The sequence below is a fragment of the Triturus cristatus genome, chromosome 6, assembly GCF_964204655.1.
Source record: "Triturus cristatus chromosome 6, aTriCri1.1, whole genome shotgun sequence".
Classification (NCBI taxonomy): domain Eukaryota; kingdom Metazoa; phylum Chordata; class Amphibia; order Caudata; family Salamandridae; genus Triturus; species Triturus cristatus.
Window position 1 is genome coordinate 62,296,689 of NC_140589.1, and position 17,287 is coordinate 62,313,975.

At 47.9% G+C, this 17,287-nt stretch overlaps 1 protein-coding gene across 1 annotated transcript in view; it reads right to left on the minus strand.

The window, feature by feature from the left end:
- DNAH8 (dynein axonemal heavy chain 8) overlaps positions 1-17,287 on the minus strand; it is a 13,985,216-nt gene that overhangs the window by 11,894,088 nt on the left and 2,073,841 nt on the right. The window lies entirely within an intron of this gene.

Here is a 17,287-nt window from a genome sequence, read left to right on the forward strand (position 1 = left end):
TTATCATTTTTAAAGTGGTTCCTTCTTTACATTTTCGTTCATAGAAATGCGATACTACTTCAGTATATGTAAGACACTGTTATGCAAACACTGCACAATGTTTTTTCTCTTCTTGTCTAGAAATATTATTGAAAGGCAGAACTGTACAATTTGCTGTTCTACAATTTAGAATTCTGAAATTCCTTAAAGTCTAACGTATATATCATTTAAATCAGAGACACATGGGTTATAAACAGATTGGAAAATGTTACTTACTTACCTTCAGTAATGCCCTAACTGGTAGAGAATCTATGTAGTGACAGATTCCTTACCTTAGAATTATCCCCAGGTGTCAGACTGGATGAAACGAAAATGTAATTGATAATGTGCAATACTACCCAAAGGTGTCTAGGCGCCAAGCTCTCATTCAGAGGAAAAAGAACAAGGTTTACTTGTTGAACTGCCAGAGTTTTAGAGATTTTCAGAAGGAAAGAACATCAGATTTTTTCTTAAGGGCAAGAGGCAAAAAGTTCCAAATCCTGGCTGCGCCAGCCACAAAACATCCCCCCATCCCCATGAAAGCTGTTTTGACTTTAGGAATCACAAGATTAAACGCTGATGAAGAACGCAGATGTCTTGTGGGAACATACCAGAGAAATTTGTGCTTAAAATATTCTGGCCCAAACCCATGCAGTGCCTTAAGGTAATGCAGAGGGACATGAATTTGATCTGTCTTTTTATGGGAAGCCAATGTAGCACTGGCAAAGGACGGGATACCGACTGATATTTTGGTATGGCGAGCAGCAGACGGGCGGCAGCATTTTGTACAATCTGCAGTTTATTCAAAAATCTGGTCGGGTATGAAAAAAAGTGGACTGCAGTTATAAATGATTGACAATATTAATGCAGAAATAACTGCTTTCTATAGATTAAGGGGAGGACCTTCCTGAGGGTCTTTAACATAAAAAGCAGGATGATGTTATAGAGTTTACTTGGCCCTCAAAGGGGAGTTTGTAGTTGTAGGAAAGTAAGATCTGCTTTTCCCCACTGGTTATCCCCACTTTTTGCCTGGTGCTATGCTGTTTCTGACTAGTCTGGCTGGGATCCTGCTAATCAGGACCCCAGTCTCTGTGCTTTCTCCCGTAAATTGGTTATGGTAAGTACTTAGCTACATTCCAGATTGGTTACTGGTGTGACTTCATCAATCCCTAGTATATGGTACTGAGGTACCCAGGGCATAGGTACACCAGGGGTCCTCCATGGGCTGAAGCGCGCATTATGCTACCCATGGGAGACCACTCAAACTGTAACTACAGGCCTGCCATTGTAGCCTGTGTAAGCTGATGCTAGCACCACCTACAAAAGATATAGGTTCCCTATATCTAAGGTCATTGCACTTAAATCCTATAAGTCACCCATAAAGCAGGCCTTTAAATTGTGAAGGCAGGGTGCTTGTTTCTAAGTGTGGGGGTGCCCCTTGATGAGCAGGACACCCCTACAACCTTCGGAGGCCATTCTTCCGGGTTGTAAGTACATCAGCCATTACGTTACAGAGTGGCAATGCGTCATTATGCGATTACCATCTCTAAACTGGCTGTAACGAACCCTGTCATGTTTGGTATCAAACATGTTGGAATCATACCCCTACACCATAAATGGTGTGAGATATGATTCCATGGTGTGGGATGTATGATTCCATGCACTGAAAAGCTCCTACGGGAGGCCCTTAGTGCTCCCGGTACCAGTCTTCTAGACCAAGACAGCACAACATGGATGCTGCCGACCAGAGACACGATTCTGCCCTCCTGCTGCTGAGCCAAGCTCGAGCAGGGGAAGGCAGAACAATAGGTATCCTGTTACAGGGAGGTGTGACCACCTCCCAAACAGGGTTTAGTGTATTGGGGCCGGGTGGGTGCACTTGCCAGCGCCACTCAGTCTGCTTGAAGGACACACCTGGTGCCCTCTTGCATAGTCTAGTTGAAACCAGCTCTGGGAGCCATTGGCTCCCGCTCTGGCGCAAAATTGGACAAAGTACATGGGAGCATCCTCCCCACTGACTGACCCCTCCCTTGGGAGGGAACCCTGAATCATCCCAAACCTTTCCTTAGGGTACTTAAGAACTTACCTGAGGGTGGGTCCCTAAATTCGTCATGGGACAAAATTCATTTTAAGACTCTTGCTGCTCCTGTTCTCGTCGTCCTGCTTGTCTGCTGCAACGTCTGTGCCCTTGCTTCATACAGGAACCTTTCAAAGCCTCTGGACATCCAAGACACCTGAAGGAATTTCCCTTGAGGTGAAGGAGTCACTGCCCTGCATCTGCAGACACTGCAACTAAGTTGAACAGTCTGCCGATCCTGGGCTTCCACAGACCCCGAAAGGCTCAGCAACACAGGTGGTGGTTCTTCACATCCCTTGAGGCCTGCCCTGTCCTCTCACCAAGTTTGAGGCCAGTATCCCTTGTCAGAGCCGCAGGAACCAAAACCCTGTGCACTGCATCAACTTACTGTTGCATAGACTTGTTGGCTTCCTTCCATCAAAATCTTCAGGCTCCAAGTAGCCCCGACCTCAAGCATCTCCTGTAACCAAGGTCTTTGTCCTCAGCGCATCATTTGCATCATAGGCTAGCATCTTTGGTGAGCTGCTTGAGGTCCTGTTGCGACTCCAGTGTCTCCGGCCTGTGGGTCCTGTTGAGGGTCATCTTTGATTTCAGTGGGCTCTCCTGATTGCTCCGGGCCTGCCCTGACTCCCCTGCATGTGGTGAGTCACCTGGACCTTGCTGGTCCCGACACTGCACCTTCTTCGCTTTCCACGTTGTTTGCGGTTGCCAAAGCTTGGTGGTGCTCCCGACGGACACTGACCCCTCAACTCTCAACATCCGACATGGGACAGCTCGTGAATGGCTCCTGGTCTTTCACAGCATTGCCTGGTCCACATAACTGCAGCTCCAAGGTCATCCTCAGCTCTCCTGCAGCACCCGACAATTGTGGGCATTTGTCCTCCATGCCTCCTGATCACTCCTGAGTGCCATACACTCTGTCCCCTCTGCTTGCAGGTACTTCTCATCTTGAATCCATCTTTGGGTTCCACCGGACACTTTCACTTTCTCCAGCAGCGGCATCTCCCTGCAGTCTTCCATTGAGTTCGACAGAGGTTTCCGATGCCATTTCACACCTATGCACCCAGCTTCCCTGGTGTAGGTATCCTGGTTTCTAGGATATCCAAGGTGGGGCGGCTCTCCAACCTTCTGTCTTCACAAGTTTTCTTCAGGGTCCACTGGGAAGGGTCCTTCTTCTTTAACCCCTTCTGTGCCACGCCCTTTCCCCCTCCTGTGCCGGGCGTTACATTAGTGGGTGGGGTTCATGACGAGATAGTCTCGTCATGGGCACAGCGCGACCGTGCTCCATGACGAGACTATCTCGTCATGGGCACTGAAGAGGTTAAAATTGTAACCGCGACTTACCCATTGACTTGTATTGAGCCTGTGGTCGTGTTCCAACTCTGCACATGGCTTCCGTGGGATTCATGGTTACTTACCTCAGGTGGTTCCTTGGGTCCCCGGCACTTCTACGTCTTCTGGGTATAGTCTTGACTTGAGTCGTGGTTCGCATACCACTATTTTAGTACATGGTTTGATCTCCCCCTGGCGACCACTGTGTATCTGTGCTACTTACCTGTTTCTATTGAAAAGTATTGTGTGCATTGTGTATATCTCAGGCTAGGAGATATCTATATGTGTTAGTGAGTATCTTATAATAAATACATATTTTTATAAATATACAGAGCGGTTCTTTTTCCCTTAGTCTATATCAATAAGATTATTTTCTGGTAAAACAAGCTGCTTTACACTCCTTCTGGACTAAGTCTGAAGGCTGCTTTCCGCAGCTACCACTTAAGAGAGCTTTCTAAGGTTGTCTAAGACCACTAAAATCACCATAAGGGTTGTCTGAATTGGTGCAGGGTGCCCACTTACATAATTGTACACCATATACCAAGCCAGCTGCTCACAGTAGTCAAAATAGACTCCTAGGTTTTTAACCTTATTGACATGGGTGGGAAGCTCTCCCATCTGATATGGCCGCCACTCAGGCGACCAAAAGGAGGTATCCCTTCCAAACAGCAGGACCTATGACTTTCCAGAGTTCAACTTAAGACAGTTGTTAGACATTCAAGTCCCGATTTCCCACATGCACTCATGGAATCTGGAGGCTGTGTCCTCTAGACTGCTAGCCAGTGATGCCACGATTTAAGTGTCCAAGAGAAAAGAGTGTGTCCAGAAGGACTAGTTTGCACAGTTTAAAGAGAATACCCTAGACCATCAATTCTAGGGTTCTTATTGCTTTATTTAACTTATTTTAAATTATTTAGATTAGCGAAGCAAATAAATATTTTTTCATGTCTTAGAGAAGAAACCTTCCATTTACAGAACACCACATTTACAAAAACACATTTATACACAATGTAATATTCCACTTAAAAACGAAAAAATTCAAAGACAAAAATGACAAGTGAAACAAACTTAGACAATCGTGTGAAATAACATTAACATTGAAAGTACAACACCAGTCCTAGTTTTTAAATAAGGCACCAAGTGGATGTTAGATTCTTAACTAGACGTTGTTAACTGTCCTGCCTAGACCAAGAGACCAGGGGTTATGTCTTCAAACCAATGTTGCCTACACAAAAGGAAAAAATTATTACTACATTCCTTAAGGCACAATATATACGATTTGAGTGCCGTTAGCATGTGACACCACTTTAAAGCCAAACGCCTTTATAAGGTTGACCAATGGGGTTACAAAGAGATCAAAAAGTGAAGGACTCAGAGATGATCCATGAGGAACCCCACAAGGAAGAGAGAAAAACGTATACCTGAAGCAATTAAGCTCCACAAACTACGCTCTAAATCCGGAATTATTTTATGAGCAGTACCACTGCGTGCTTGTAGGTGGCATTGTTCAGCTCCGTATGGCATCGTCCACTCCAGAAGTGACGTCCGCGGTGCCTAAATTGGCGTCACCCAAGGGCGCTGACGTCCGTTCGCTTTTGTGACTTTCCACACCAGGAGCGCGGAGCCACAAAGAATACTGATCACAGGTGTGTAAAACTAGGGCCTGGAAAAGGGAGTTGCCCTGTATTTAAAAATTCATTCGCAGAGTGGGGAGGATGGGTGGGTAAGTAAGGAAATAGGAATCTGCGACTAGGTAGAATCTCTCCCAGATAAGGTGTTACCATAGGTAAGTAACTTGTTCACCTGATAGAGACTTCAAGCCACAAATTCCTTTCTTTAGAATCAATACCCTAGCAATAACTCTCTGAAGGGGGCTCTGCAAACTTAATTTCGATTAGGTAGTGTTGGAGGACTGAATGGGCAAAGTGCTCATCCCGATGGACCTGACTGTCCAGGCAGTAGTGCTTGGTGAACATATGTAGTAAGGCCTATGTTGCAGTCTGGCAGATGTCCAGGATTGTAACTGCATGCTAATGCAGTGGTCGCAACCTTTGCTCTGTTGGAATGAGCACACAAACCCTCTGGGTGTTGGTTATTGGCCAGTACGTAGCAGACCTTAATGCAGAGCATGATCTATTGGGAGATGGTTCATTTCTGCACCACTTTCTCTTTTTTGGCTCCAACAAATCCCATGAAGGGTTGATCGCCCACCTGGAATGGTATTGTGTGGTCAAGGTAGCATGACAACACTCTTTTAGGGTACAGCCAGTGTAGTCTATTCTCTTCCTTATGGGGATGAGGCGGAAAGTACAAGGTAAGCAAAGTGATGGACAGGTTTGTCTGGGAAGAAAGAGGCATATGGAGGCTGGGATGACAGCGCCTGTACCTCACTCACTCTCCGGGAGATGTAATTATCACTACAAAGGCAGTCTTGATGGCGAGAAACCTAAGACGGCAGATATGAAGTTGCTTAAAGAGAGTACACATTCAAAAAGTAAGAACCAAATTAAGGTCCCACTGAGGAGTAACAAAGGGAACTGAAGGAATAAGTGTTGAAAACCTTTAAGGAACCTATTTTGAATAGGGCACTTAAAGAGAGCAGGCTGATCTGGCAGCCACAGAAATGCAGAAAAGGCATATAAATAACTCTTCAGTGTGCCCAATGCAGAGCCCTTCTAGGTGAGGGTAATGATAAATATTAGAACTTGGAAAAGGGGTCCAGATAAGGGATCAACCTGTTTGGCTGTACAACATGCCACAAATCTGCCCCAATGGCCACCGTATACAATCTTAGTAGATGGACGCCAACCTGCCAAGATAGCATTATAGGCTTTGTTCTGAAAGTCAAATGCTATCAACTGTTGTCGCTCAATCTCCATGCATGAAGATGGAGCATTGACAGGTTCGGGTGGAGAACCCTCCCATGCTGCTGCAACAGAAGATCATCCCGAAGGTGCAACCTGAAGGAAGGACAGATAGCCATGCTCCGCAGCTTGGGAAACCAGACTCTGCAAGCCCAGTCCATAGCCACAAGGATGATTAGGGCCCTGTTTTACCTGATTATCTTGAGAACTCTGAACACAAGAGGTATGGGCGGAAAGGCGTACAGGAGGCCGGAGCTCCATTTGAGAGGAATAACTTCTCAGGGAGCAGCCTTGGAAACTCCAGCATGTAGAACTGCTGACATTGCGAGTTCTCAGCAGTAGTGAACAGATCTAACCAAAGCTCTACCACTGCTGAAAGAGAACTTGCACCACCTCTGGATGGAGATGCCATTGTGATCCGCTAGGTACCTTCGGCTGAGTTTGTCCGCTCACGTAATCAGAGATCCCCCCAAGTATTGAACCACCAGTATAATGTCCTGACATTCTAGCCATGTCCAAAGATGTAGGGCCTCTTGATAAAGGGTCTACGACATCACCCCACTCTATTTTTTGCACTACCATATGGCGGTGGTGTTGTCCGTGAACACCAGCACTAGCTTTCCATTGATGGAGGGTAGAAATGCTTTCCATGCCATTGGAATTGCTCAGAGCTTCAACAGGTTGATGTGGAGCCCGGATTCCACCACAGACCAGAGGTCTCAGATTTTCACTTCACCTAGAAGGCCATCCCAGCCCTGGAGTGACACATCTGTCACTACTGTCAGATCTGGTTGGGGAAGGAAGAGGGGTCTGCCGCTAACCACCAATGCAGATCTTTTGCAGTGGCCTCCGAGATTGGACCATGTTGAAGAGATTTCCCTGATGCTACGTCTACTGGAACTCCATGTCCCACTGCGGAGCTCACATATACCAGCGGGCATGTGTCACAAGCAGAATACAGAAGGCCATAAGGCTCTGCATCATCAGTCAGTCTCACCAAAATCCAGGCTAGAGGTTGAAACATCAGTATCATAGCCCGAACATCCTGGACTAGCCATTCTGGAGGATAAGCCCGAAACTGCACTGTGTCCAGAAGAGCTCCAATGAAAGGGAGCATCTGAGAAGGGGTCAGGTGTTACTTTGTCACATTGATAGTCAACTCCAGGGCACTTGCACCAGCCAAGGCTTGTTCTTCATCTAACCCGGACACCATCGCCTTGGAAGTACAGGGGCACGTGCACCAGCAATGGCTTGTTTCTTCATCCAGCCAGGACACTACCGCCTTGGAAGCCTTCCTGCATGTCGAGGGACTTCAGGTACGATGAGATCACGACCAGAGTGGCCCTGCTGTCTTATTTTTCCCTTCTCTACAGGTGTATCAACAACCTGGTGGAGGTGTGATTACATTCCTCTTGAGCAGTCATTGTTCCTGACCTCTGATAGCGTTGGCTCTTCTGAGCAGAGGGTCAAAAACTTGTCTGAGGTGGCAGACCAATACACTCTACATGGCATTAAGATGGCTTCCTGATCACTTGCAATATCTAATACTGGGACCAGACATCACAGGGGCCCATATGCTCATACAGATGCGCCCTCACATAATATAATGCCCCCTGACTTAGGGCTCTCATGACTGCTTTAGGGGTGACTTACATATAGCAAACGCAGTGTATTTGGGCATGGCACACAGGGAGTTTGCCATGATGTATTTTCAAAATGGTTTGCATCATTTTATACATCCTGTAATGGCAGGCTGTAAGCAGTTTTTGAGTGCATCCATGGAGACCCTCTTTAGTACCCAAGCCCCGGGTACCAGTGGTACCATTTACAAGAGACTTACGGGCGTGCTAAAGTTGCCAATTGGGTTACAATTAGACATTTACATGTTTTAAGGAAAATAGCACTGGCACTGGTAGCCTGATTAGCAGGAACCCAGTGCACTTTCAATTGGAACACATCAGCACTAGGGCAAAAAGTGGGGGTGACCATGTAAAAAAAGGGGCACTTTCCTACAATATGTTTTAAGTGGAAATGCACAAATGCCAATGTCATCAAAGTATTTGCCTCACTGCAAAGTGATAATTCAACTTGCTCAAATAACTTCAATTGCTTTTTTAGTTGTGGTTTTTAAATAATGAACTAGGCTTTGTAAAAATTAACATCTAGATTTCTCATTTATTGGTTTTAAACATCACGTAATGTTTCTAAGGAATATAAGTAGTTTAAATGATAGGGGAACAAAGCATTAATAGATATAGAGGAACTTCGACCCAAGGACTTGAGGTTGAGAGTCATCCGGTAGCCAGAACTACCCTTCCTCACTGAAGGCTACTGAGACGGCACAGTGAGTCCTCCTACAAGCTTGTCTCCCAGTTAGCGGAACATATCCACGAGACATGGCGACAAGTACAGCAGCTACTGTTTCCTTATTGAACACTGCTTCTATTATTCAGAAAAGAAATACGGGTGCAGACTTTTTATGTAACTTTAGTAGGCCTCTTTTTGGTGCAACATTTAACCCAGTTTGTCTGGGAAAGGAGGAGTTGGGGATATTGATGTAAAGAGACCATCAGATACCATCACTATGGTAGGGTATTTTCTATTGCTTTGCCTGGTGCCAATGTCTTGTTTATTTTTATAATAGTTACCATTCATATTGTGTGCACTATGATAGGATTTTAATTATAAAAAATCTTCAAAATATATTCCTAGAATCCTACTGTTCTTCAATGTGTGTATTCATGATGAAAGAGGGTTTGAGTTCCGCTAACTAATCTTGTGAGCCTGACAGGACTGATCATTACCTTATATGCACCCTACACATGTAAAACTCAGAGGCTTGTGGGGTGGTGCCCTCCATTTGGTTCTCTGTCTCATATTGGTACATTGACTGAGTCCTGAGTACCGGATGGTTTAGAAAGCACTTTTCTCGGGCTGTGTTCTTGAGAGATGTACAGAAAACATATCAGTATCCTGTAAATGATTAACCTTTTTGAACTCACCCTGCAGGGATTTATTAACCCCTTCGCTGCTAGGCCTTTCCCCCCACCCTGCTAAGCATTTTTTGGCTATTTGGGGTAGTTCGCTCTTAGGCCCCTGTAACCTTTTGAACACATACGTTATCCACGCAAAATTTGCATCCTTTTCTTCCAACATCATGGGGATTCTAAAGATATCCAGGGTTTGTGGATTCCCCTGGAGGGGACCCAGAAATTAGCCAAAATACAGCAAAATTTGGGTTTTTGTTTTTAAAAATGAGAAAAAGGGCTACAGATGAAAGCGTCTGTTTTTTTTCGCTGCAAATGGTATCAACAAAGGGGCTGTGGTGCTGAAATCACAATTTTCCCAGCTTCTAGGGACAAGCAGACTTTTGTCAGAAAACCAACATTTTTTTACACAGTTTTGGAATTTTCCTGGGACATAGCCTATTTTTGCTATTTTTTGTGCTTTCAACCTCCTTCTAGTTAATGGTAGAAATGGGTATAAAAACAATATTGGATCCTGGAAAGCTATACATTTTAGAAAAGTAGACAAAATTTTGAATTCAGCAAGGGATCATTCGTGTGCCTGGGTGTCTAGTTTTCAAAAATGTATAGGTTTGCTAGGTTTCCCAAGGTGCCAGCAGAGCTAGGGTTCAAAATCTACAGCTAGGCACTCTACAAAAAAGCTTCAGTTTTCACTGTGAAAATGTGGTGTATCCAAGTTGCGTTTTGGGCCGTTTCCTGTCGCGGGCACTAGGCCTACCCACACAAGTACCATTTTTCTCAGAAGACTTTGGGGAATGCGGGGCCAGGGTGGAATTTTGTAGATCCACGCAGATTCCAGAACTTTACACCACAGTAATGTGAGGAAAATGTGTGGTTTCTTTTTACAAATTTTGAGGTTTGCAAGGTATTCTGGGTAACAGAACCTGGTGAGAGACAGACAATTCACTCCATCCTGGATTTCCCTGGGTGTCTAACTTTAAAAAATGTACAGGTTTACTAGGTTTCCCTATGTGCTAGCTGCGCTAGGGCCCAAAATCCACAGGTAGGCACATTGCTTATAAAAAGTCTGTGCCTAGTGGGCTTTCTGTCGCCCTGGAGGGGAATCAAGGGGGGGAGGTTTGCCCCGATATGCCCCCAAGGGGGGCAGAAAGACTGTGGCTATATTTGTTTTTTGGGGAGGGGCATAGGAGGGGCAGCCCCCACCACCACGCATCAAAAAGCAAGCATAATCGCAAGCGCCTAGTGGGCTGTATGCCCACCCCGAGTGGCAGATCAGGGGCCACTGCCCGCCCCCCAGGGTGCAGAAAGACTGGAATTTCTCTGGGGGGGGGGATTGGGGGGGGGTGGTGGAGGTATAGTCATGTCTATTTTAGGCATCACCCACCCCTGATTCAAATTGGCAAAATAAATCCCTGGCATCTAGTGGGCTTTTGCCCCCCGGGGGGGGGCAGATTGGGGGCTACTGCCCCCATCGTGGGCAGAAAGGTTGCAATTGTGGCGGGGGTTGCCCCAAAAAAATCCCTGGCTTTCTGCCGCCACAGGGGGAGGGGGGGGGGGGGGGGGCAGATTAAGTGCTACTGCCCCCATCTGCCCCCAGGGTGGGGGGCAGAACGGCTGTAGTTGTGGCGGGGGTGGGCGCATTGGCATGCCCGTTTTGGGCAGCCCCACCCTAAAACATAATTGCCCAAAAAAAAATCCCTGGCATCTAGTGGGGTTTGTGCACCCCCGGGGGAAGGGGGGGCAGAAAGACTGAATTTGGCCAATTTTTATTGGGAGAGCCAATGTCCTCGTCCAAGGGGCTGCTCCTCCCTCCCTGGTGTCTAGTGGGCGGATCCCTGCTTGGGGATCATCCTCCTGGGGCGATCCCCAAGCTGGGATCCACTGGAGAGGGGTACCATTTCCAATGATACCTCCCCCGTCTTTCTACGTGCTCCTGAGGACATAGAAAGTGAAACTGAAATGAGCCTAAAGGCTCATTTCAGTTTTGGTCTCTAAGAAGTGACCTCAGCACAACGTGCGTGCTGATCTTCATTTCACTGAAACGGGGGGGCCTCGGGAGCTGGGGAAGCTCTTCCCCAGCTCCCGAGGCTTTAGGGGAGAAAAAGAAATCCCTCTGGTGATTGCACGCGAGGGATTTCCTGTGCGATGACGTCGGACGCCTGGGAGCCATTCGACGCACATCAGCACTTATGCGTTGGACGGCTCCCGCGTGTCCGACGCATGCAAGGTGTTAAAAAGTGCAGCTTCAAAAATTTTCATTCTTGCAGTCAATCTGATAGAGACTTTTAGCTAATGATTCCTTACCTTAAAATTATCCCCAGGTGTCAGATTCGATCTGTAAATTTTTTTTTTTGTGAGCAGTACCCCTGCATGCCAGTAGTTGTCATTGTTAAGCTCCATGTAGCATTGTCGGCGTCGTCCATCATGGCTGTGACATGGGACACACCAACGCACCGCCCCAAGTGCACTCATGTCAGTTCTTTTCTTTTCACGCAAGTCAGCGCATATGCGTAGAAGAGCTACCAACAGTCACTTTTTGGCTGACCTTTTTTTGACCTACGTTGGAGATATTTTTATGAGTCATTGTCTACTGGTATGTCAGGAATGGCCATGAGGAAGGCTGGTTTTAAACCCTGGGGTGCCTATCACTGTCAAATGTCAGTGACAGACCCACACCTCATCTGCCTCTGGTGTCTAGAGTGCGACCACAGCATCGATTGTTGCACCATGCACTGCAAAGCCTTGAGGGAGTGCTCCCTCAAGCTCCTTGCTGCTTGACGTGCGACACTGAGCGGGTTTTGATCCAGCCAAGAGTAAGGTCCCAGGATCGGTTGCAGAGCTTCTCTAAACACTTATCGTCGCACTCAAAGTCATCCAGGTGTTTGGCTAAGTCCCACAGGTGCAAAAAGAACCAGAAGTCGAAGAGGTCTTCGACTTTGCTCCGTCCTTCAAAGTCATCCAACAAGACGAGGCAGCATTAGCATTCAAGGCCTGGCTCCGTAGTTGAGCCTGTTCCCAGGCTGTCTCTGCACCTCCCTAAGCTTCCAGAAGCCAGAGTGACCCCGTTCAACTCTGAGGATTTTATAAGGCCATGCACCTCATATTTGGGCGGCCTATCCCCAATGGAACATCTTTGGGCTCTGTTGGCACAAGAGGGGAACCTAATGGGCATCCACCGACAGGTATACCCCCTGGCGCCAGTCGAGCCTCTTGGATCCATGGATGGATCTGCACCTCGACCTACCCCGACACTGGCCCCACTGCCTAGGTTCCCGGTGCCGCTACCACATACTCATCCCCAACTCAGACACGGAGCCGGATGGGCATCACCCGATGCAAACTCTGGCACTGACTGAAGACATTGCATTGAGGCTGGAGCCTATGTCCTATTCATAAGGACTCACTGAAGACATTGCACTGAGGCTGGAGCCTATGTCCTATTCCTAAGGACTAGGACTTTGGGATGACTGGGAGGGGCCATGGCCCTGAGGAATACCAGCTCCCTGGATGACACCTCCACTCCTACTGTAGCTACTGACGAGGGAGCATCATTTGCTATGGTGATAAGGAGAGCAGACAAGGTCCTTGACCTTCAGCTGCTCTCCATGGCTGTAAATACATATGTAGGAGAGTAGGGTCTGCTTTCTATGTTCACCCCCACTTTTTGCTTTTGCTTTACTGGTTTTCGACTTAGATGTGGCTGTGGGCCTGCTAATCAGACCCACAGCCCTGCTGTTCTCTCTCTAAATTGATACTATGTACTTTAGGTGCATAACCCATTTGGATAGGATCACCTTATTGGCCCCTGTACAGTGTACCCTAGGTACCCAGGGCATAGGTGTACCCTAGACCTACCAGGGGCTGCAGCATGTATTATGCCACCCCTGGCCTGGCCTTCCATTTTGACACAACTGGCTGATCACTCAGCTGGGGCAAGGTCGTGTAATCACCCCTTGCTTAGGTGTAGTATTCCTATACCTAACTTACATATAGACACATGTGTACCTATCAGTCACTCCTATGGCAGGCCTTAACAATCCTGGAGGCAGAGTGCTTGTTAACATGTGAGATGGTGCTCTAGCATGAGCTGAGCCTGTCTGCAGCTTTCGGAACCATGTCCTTATAGCTGTTCTATGATATAGCCTACCATATACTCTTAAAGTGCCTTATAATCTTAGACGGTTATGGTAACTATGGTTTGACTTTATCGAAACATGTCGTGTAAGGTGTCTAACACTGTGGAATAATACCCCCATACCATTTCTGGACATGAGGATATTATTCCCCCCTTCTAGAGGGAAAGACATGTTAAAATCATACTTCACTGTTAATCTCTGACCAAAGCCTCAGCATCACAAAATGGATGCTGCTGCCACGACACAAGTCTGACCTCCTGCTGCTGGGAGTGATCCCAGCCAGGGAGGCCTGGACAATAGGTTTCCTGCTTGGGGAGGTGATAGCACCTCCCCAGACAGCCTTTAGTGTATTGGGGCAGGGTGGGCTGAAAGGAATGAGACATGCCTGGGGCACACAAGGTGTTCCTTGCATAGTCCAGTTCAAACCGGCGCTGGGGCACTCCAGCCCCAGCTCTGGCGCGAAACTGGACAAAGGGAAGTGGGTGTAACCACCCCCTCCCAGGTCCCACCCATAAGGCGTGACCTAGCAGGTATCCCAGCCCCCCAGATTAGTATAAGAGTGGGAGTTGGGCCTCAAGACTTTAGATTATCCTGAACCTGCAAACTTGAACAGAAACTCTGGACCTTCGACATTCGACGAAAGAAGAAGACTGAAGAATCTCCCTTGTGGCCAAGGAGTGGCTACCCTGTGCAAACAGGCACCATCAAGAGACTACCCTTTGCTTTGCTAAAGTTTTACGAGGGACCGACTGCAGAGCCTGACCAGAGCCTTGACTTCCAGACTTCTCCGACCCTGATCCACATCCACAGCAGAGCTGAGATCCGTGGAGGCGACGAGAGACGTGGGACCGGCTACCTGGGAAAAGTGGCTAGTATCTTCAAGCGCAGCTTCTGAGGCACCCTCGAAGTTGTGCACCGGGGATTGAGAAGCCCCAACCCCAAGCACCATCTGCACCGAAGACCAGCCCCCCACACTCCACGAGTCCTGCGTGGGGCCCTTCTGCATTTTCCTGCTTGCCGCGTCTGTCCGGTTGCTTGCCCGCTGGCTAGTGGCCTTTGTGACGACGCATCCTGAAATCTTCATCGCTGGTTTGGCTCCTCCAGACTGGCTCCTGCTTCTTTGAAAAAGAGAAGCACCCCAGACCTTCCTGGTCTGCACCAGAAGCAAGTCCTCCGTTCTGCGTGGGTTCCGCTTGCCAAGGCTTGGTGAGTCCTAGTCCAACTTCGACGCCGCCGACAGCAAGAGCCTTCGTGGGACAGCTCGCCTCCTGGTCCTGGTCGTCCTCGACGTTCCCTGGTCCTCGTGGCTGCAGCGACAAGCTTCACCTTCACCTGCAATCTTCACGACATCGCCTGGTTCCTTCCTGGTTCCACGTGGTCACTGGCTAGTGACCTTGACTCTGTCCCTTCTGCTTGCAGGTCTCCTCTCTTCTTGATCCCAGCCTTGAGATCCACCGGACACTCTTCACTGACTGCCTGTCAGCATCTTTCTTCAGGCATCCATAGGAGTGGACGACGAAACCCGACGCAACTTCACCCCTATGCACCCGCAGCCTGTGGGCTAGGTAACTTGGGTACTCCGGTGCTCATCAGGATAGTGACTATCCTAGTGTCTAGTTTTCCAGTCTCAACTTCCTAGCTACTCCGGAAGTGTCCTAAATCTATCTATTTCTAAACTGTACTATTGCTAGTGACTTTTACGCATTACGCGTGAGTGTTTCCACTCTGCACCTGAATCCCGTGGTCCTCCCACTTCCTAACCTTTGGTAGTATAGTGTAGCCCCAGCGATTCCCTAGGCCTAGGCCTATCCTATTTCCGTGACAGTGGTCCTTATACCACTTACTTAGTATATGGTTTGCGTGGCCCCTAGGGCCTAACTGTATTACTTACCTGTGTGACTTAATGTATGCATAAATAAGACTGTGTTGTACTTACCTCTAATCTCATAAAGAGTGCTGAGGGTTTGACTAGAATAAATACACTTTATTTTATATATATATCTGTTGTGGTGTCCTTTCATTTGGTATTCAAGGGATTATATATGGTATCACAGCTGGCTTCACATGCCATTCAGAGTTTAGCCTAAGACTGCTCTTGTCCATGCTACCACTAGGATAGCTGGTCTATAAGGTTGACTTTACAACCAATCACCATAAGGGTATTTGGACTGATATAAGGTGTACACTAGAACTAGTGACATCATACATCAGGCCAACTTCTCACAACATATGTCTTGACGAACAAGTTACTTACCTTCGGTAACGATGTATCTGTAAGAAACTGTAGTTAGTTAGATTCCTCACCTTGGAATATCCCCAGGTGTCAGGCTGGATCCGGAAAGATTTTTGTAGCAATACCCCTTGCGTGTCGCTAGGCGTCGTCTGCGGCTCCACGTCCGTTGTTGGCGTCGTGCGCCGGAATGACGTCGTCGGAGTACTTAGATGCGCGCTGACGTCAGTTCTTGTACATAGCTTTCCGCGCCAGGAACGCAGAGCCATGCAAGAGACCGACACTGGTGCCAAAAAAGTCGGTTGCTGAACGGTGGAGGCTGGGTGGGTCGGTAAGGAATCTAACTAACTAATGTTTCTTACAGATACATCGTTACCGAAGGTAAGTAACTTGTTCATCTGAAAGAAAGACGTTAGTTAGATTCCTCACCTTAGAAAAGATACTCCAGCAATACCAACCCCGGTGGTGGGTCTGCGAACCAAGATCACACCAGAATGTCCTGGAGAACAGAACGGCCAAAGTGGCCATCTCTCCGGACTTGGCTGTCCAGGCAATAGTGCTTGGCGAATGTGTGCAGTGAAGCCCACGTTGCCACCTGACAGATGTCCTGCAAGGGAACTCCCCGTCCCAGGGCAGTAGTAGCCGCTGTGGCCCGGGTGGAATGGACTCTCAGCCCAACAGGAGGGTCCTTTTTTGCCAAGGAGTAACAGATTTTAATACACAACACGACCCACCGAGAGATGGTCCGCTTGTGTACAGAATTACCCTTCTTAGCTCCTACGTATCCAACAAAAAGTTGGTCGTCCACCCGGAGATGTTTGGTGCGGTCCAAATAAAAGGACAGCGCCCATTTTGGGTCTAGACGGTGGAGCCTCTCTTCATCTTTTGAAGGATGCGGAGGCGGAAAGAAGGTGGGCAACGTGACAGATTGTCCGATGTGAAAGGGGGTCACTACTTTAGGAAGAAAAGAAGGACGTGTCCGGAGGACAACCTTATCCGGATGAACCGAAAGAAAAGGAGGCTTAGCTGACAAAGCCTGGAGCTCACTCACCCGCCTAGTGGAGGTGATAGCTACCAGGCAAGCAGTTTTCAGGGTCAGAAGACGAATGGGACAGTTGTGAAGAGGCTCAAAAGGAGCGCACATCAGAAAAGTCAGAACAAGGTTCAAGTCCCTCTGAGGCATTACGAAAGGGACAGGTGGAAACATATGAGTAATGCCTTTGAGAAAACGTGAAACCACAGGGGACTTGAAAAGAGAAGGCTGATCAGGAAGCCGTAAGAAAGCAGAGATTGCAGAAAGATAACCTTTCAAGGTGCCCAGAGCAGAGCCCTGCTGGGCCAAAGAAAGAAGAAAGAGGAGAACCTCAGAAAGAGGGGCAGAAAGGAGATCCACAGCCTTTGCTGTGCACCATGCCACAAATTTGTTCCACCGGCAGGCGTATACAGTCTTAGTGGAGGGACGCCTGGCTGCCAGAATGACATCACAGACTTCAGGAGGCAAGTCAAATGGCATCAACTGCCGCCGCTCAATCTCCACGCATGGAGGTGGAGACTGGACAGGTTCGGGTGGAGGACCGTCCCCTGCTGCTGCGACAGAAGTTCCTCCTTAAGAGGCAGTCGTATCGGGGGATCGATTGACAGAC